At 40.7% G+C, this 4,419-nt stretch overlaps 1 long non-coding RNA gene across 1 annotated transcript; it reads left to right on the plus strand.

Moving 5' to 3' along the window:
* The first annotated feature begins 429 nt into the window (after nucleotides 1-429).
* On the plus strand, nucleotides 430-842 carry LOC135149180 (uncharacterized). The gene is made up of 2 exons (XR_010287365.1): nucleotides 430-680; nucleotides 759-842. It is a non-coding gene; the product is annotated as an uncharacterized LOC135149180 (long non-coding RNA).
* The last annotated feature ends 3,577 nt before the right edge of the window (nucleotides 843-4,419 follow it).

Here is a 4,419-nt window from a genome sequence, read left to right on the forward strand (position 1 = left end):
TTTATTAATGATCATGTCATATCATTCTAGCCTGCTAATGACTACTTTATCTGTTTGGAAATAGAAAAGTCCTTTAATATTAGCTTGGAAAAATAATATACTTTATTGTTATCTTGTCGTGCTTTTGAACACAAACTATATCGGGTACTATATTTTTAGGCTATAATATTTTATAATTCGACCAAAAAAGTGAACATACATAGACAAAAAAGATTTTTGTGTGCACCATTAGTTTATTTAGCTAGTTTCATTAACAACAAAATTAATGTATATTTCTAATTGTGTACTATTAACAAATTGCTACATTAATGTATTTTTTTCCTATTGAACTCTTTATGCAGAAACGATACAGGTGGGCAGATGAAGACGGTCCTACTATTTCTGATCTGTTTTGGAGAAAATGTGCAGATCGAACCAAACACAATTTGTCAAAAGAGCGCACAAAAGCCCTGCAGAATGCTAGCAATGAATTTCCAGGTCAAGGGGATTTGCACATGCATAAGTTTAACCCATGGTGGTGTAGCGCTGATATTTGGGCTCAGATGTGTGCTCAGTGGACAGAGCCTGAGTTTGTGCACAAAAGTAATACTGCCTCGGGAAATAGATGTGGAGGTGCTGAGAAGGCAAAAGGTACATACAAGGGAGGTAGTATATCCCAGGGGCAGCATATGGCTAACAAGGTACGTATGCATAGCTTCGATGTGTGTAACCACCATCACATGTTTACTTCTCAATTATTGGAAATATGTTTTGTACAGGAGTCTCAATCTCAGGGTACTATCAACTGGTTGGATGTGTACGTGGCTACTCGTGAAGGCATACCTGCTGCTCAGGAAGTAGCGGTAATAAAACTAAACTTTTATACATTTATTATGTCCAAGTTAGTTGTGGTTCTATGATAAGTGGTATTTATACGCACTTATAGGCCTTCATTTCCACTTAAATTGGTTGGTTGTACTTAAGTGTTTAGTGTCTTTTGATTTGTTTTTAGTGTTTTTCTGTGCAGGTCACGAGTTGAGGTGATGAAGTGATTTTCTCTCATTTTAGGTTGTTTTTGGGCATTATTTGCAAGAATGGAGAATTATGGATTCATCACGACTTAGGATTTTGTGGGTACATCTTCTACAAACCCTCACGAGAACACACTCGTCCACTAGAGCTATCTAGGGGTTTAAAGGGCTTGTTGCATATGCTAAATGCAACCGTGATCACCTACGGAAGTGGTACTAGGAGCGAGGAAGGACATGCACGCGAGAACGAGCTGAACACGAAGAAACAGGGCTGCCATCACAGTCAGTAGCGCGCCCGCGCTAACCTTTAGCGCGCCCGCGCTATCCTCGGGTCAACTAGCGCGCCCGCGCTAGTCTAGCGCGGTGGCGCCCAGCAGAACTTCCCCGGGCCGATTTTGAAGCTTTTCTGATGGATTTTCGCAGCGGTCGAGGCCCGGTTGACTTAGTCAATGCATTTTAATTTCTCGTGTGTAAAAACCCTAGCCTCATAGTCGTAGTTTTTAATAGAGAACAATATCGTAGTTTCAGTTAATCAAAAAAGCACATTATCAGTTGTATTAGATCGTTCTTCGCGAGGAAGTGACAGTTTCGAGCGAGATCGTGAACTTCAATCTGTAACGTGTGATCTTTATTATTAATTCAAGCATTTTTATTCTATTTAATTCTCGTCTTTTCTTTATAATGCTTTCATTAGAACCCATGATGTCGATTAGTTCGATTATGAACTAACCGCCTTCATGGGATTCTAATGGATTTATCGATGTAGTCTAGTGACGAATATTAATTACGTGATTGTGTGACATACGTTGATTTCTTTGCATGAGCCGTGCTTATTCTTCTTAGGAGCGTAGCTAACTTCTAAGTTGTTTGTTAATTCTTTCTCAAGCGAGAGTGGATGATTGAATTTAGAACTATGCCATGTAAACATAGGATTATGTGAATGAAACATAATTTGTGATAGACTTGAACTATTTTTATCACCCTATGTAATCACGATAGATGACTTGTTATTAAACCTCTCTGCTTACACTACCGCTATAGAGATATAGGGTCTGAGCTTTGTTGGTGTCCATGAGATTTCTATCTTAATTGTGGATTTTGATTGGTATGATATGTGTGCAACGAGAGTTGGCATGTATTACTTTCGTGTTGTCTGATTAGGATCAACAGTCGCATGTTAATCAGTAATTTAAATTCTAGATGAATTCGATAATGAAATTAGAATCCCATGTGTTTTCCTATTCTGAATTTGATTAGTAATTTTAATTATTAGTATAAAAGAAACCAATCCTTGTTAATTGTCTTGGCAGTGATAATTGATCATACATTGTTGCATAGGTGCGTATTCTTAATTCACCAGTCTCTGTGGGATCGAACTTAATATATTACTTGTGATCACGTGCGCTTGCGTGTAGATTTTTGCGAACAAGTTTTTGGCGCCGCTGCCGGGGACTCGGTGTTAATTAATTAGTTTATGTACTTGTCTTCAGTGTGCGTTAAAAATTCACTGACTAGGATTCTATTCTCTTCTCACTTTTCTTCTTTTCTTTATTATAGGTACTTGGATCGCGTTTATGCAAACACATTCTAAAGCTCATAAGGAAGCAATGGATTCATCTTCTTCTTCTGATTCTGGAACAATGGATTATGCAAGGACAGCAGTTGGTGTGGCGGCACGTGAATTTTCTCGTTTGAACATCAATGATAATAAGGCTGACACAATGGAGCCAGCGATATCAGCCAGTGGTATTCGCATCAAGCCATCAATCATTCTCAAGCTGCAAGATACTATTCAATTTGGGGGGTCTGTTCTTGAGGACCCAAACCTGCATTTAAGGAATTTCGAGAAATTCATCACTGCTTTGGATTTCAATATCGGACCTAAGGATCTGGTGAAGCTGAGACTCTTCCCATTCACGCTACGTGATGTAGCAAGATCGTGGTTTATCTCTCTCTCGGCAAACACTACCAATAGCTGGAACAAGTTGGAGAAAATATTCTGTACAAGGTTTTATCCTCTAATTAAAGTATCAGCTATCAAAAACACTGAAGGTAAATTCTCTCAATTCTCGGGAGAATATCTTTGTCTAGCTTGGGACCGATTCAAGAAGATTCTCGAAAATCTCAATGAAGATGACATGCCTCCTGGAATGGCAATTCACTACTTCTACAGAGGTCTTAATAGTCAATGTAGAGCAGTGTTAGACGTTGCAGCTGGAGGAACTCTTTGGAGCAAGAGCTTTGATGATGCTTACGAGCTGATAGAGAACTTGGCCGCTGCTGAGCACAGAGACCTAAAGTGGAAAATTCCAAAAGAGGAAGAATCAGAGGAGGATGAAGCGGTCGAAGTCACTCAGGAAAATCAGATGAATAATTGGCACAGAATTAGAGCTCACTCAGACTCAAATTCTAATGCATGTGGAGACACTTGTCCTCTACTCTCGGCCAATGCAAGTAACCAATCCGTAATTCAATCATCTGCTGATTCAACATTGAATGAAGCACAGTACCGAAGGATAATCAGGCGTATTGACGCGGTGGAAGAACGAATTGGTCGTTTTGCTGATATATTAACTGACTCTCTTGCTGAAGCATTCTTGGCACTAGATGTTACGGTTACTTGGGATTCGTTTGGTTATGGAACAAGGTATCCTCCACAGGATACCTCATCAGAATCGGATTAATTCTGGACTTCACGTCGAGCTAACGACGTTAAACAAGCGCTTCGTGGGAGGCAACCCACGCATTGGAACCACATTGTACCATTGTAAACCTCAAAAACACAAAAATCGAGAAAAATCACCCCCCGGTGTCAGACACTAGCGCGCCCGCGCTAGTGTCAGCGCGCCCGCGCTAAGTTTCACAGCGCGCCCGCGCTATACTTAGCGCGGCCGCGCTACTGACTGCCGAGGTTGGCGATTTTTCTCCCAAAATTCTTTTCTTTTCGCTTTTAAAAGCCCACAATCCTAATTTTGCATGCCTAGCCCGAAATACATCCCATAAAACCCCAACTCAGCTATCCAATCCTTATATAAACACAAAACACATCTCCAAATCCCATTATAATTCTCTAAACCCTAATCATATATACACATCCATACACACAACCTTCATCCAAATCTCTCAAACCCACTACACACAAACCTCTTGCAACTCTAAATCTCTACCAATGGCACCCAAAAGAGCCCGAAGATCACAAGGACCAAGCACCCAAGCCCCTACATCTAGCGATTCTTCCTCTATGGGTGAGGTTGAGTTCACCTCTGATGGTGCACGAACCGAGTTTCAACGGCTTATGAATAAGTCGATAGTTAAGGAGAGGGGATTCTTACCCACGGCGGAAGATGGTGAGCTCTTGAACATGATTCAAGAACGAGGTTGGGAATCTTTTTGCGAGGCTCCGGAGGCG

Source organism: Daucus carota, chromosome 9, assembly GCF_001625215.2.
Source record: "Daucus carota subsp. sativus chromosome 9, DH1 v3.0, whole genome shotgun sequence".
NCBI classification, from domain to species: Eukaryota; Viridiplantae; Streptophyta; class Magnoliopsida; order Apiales; family Apiaceae; genus Daucus; species Daucus carota.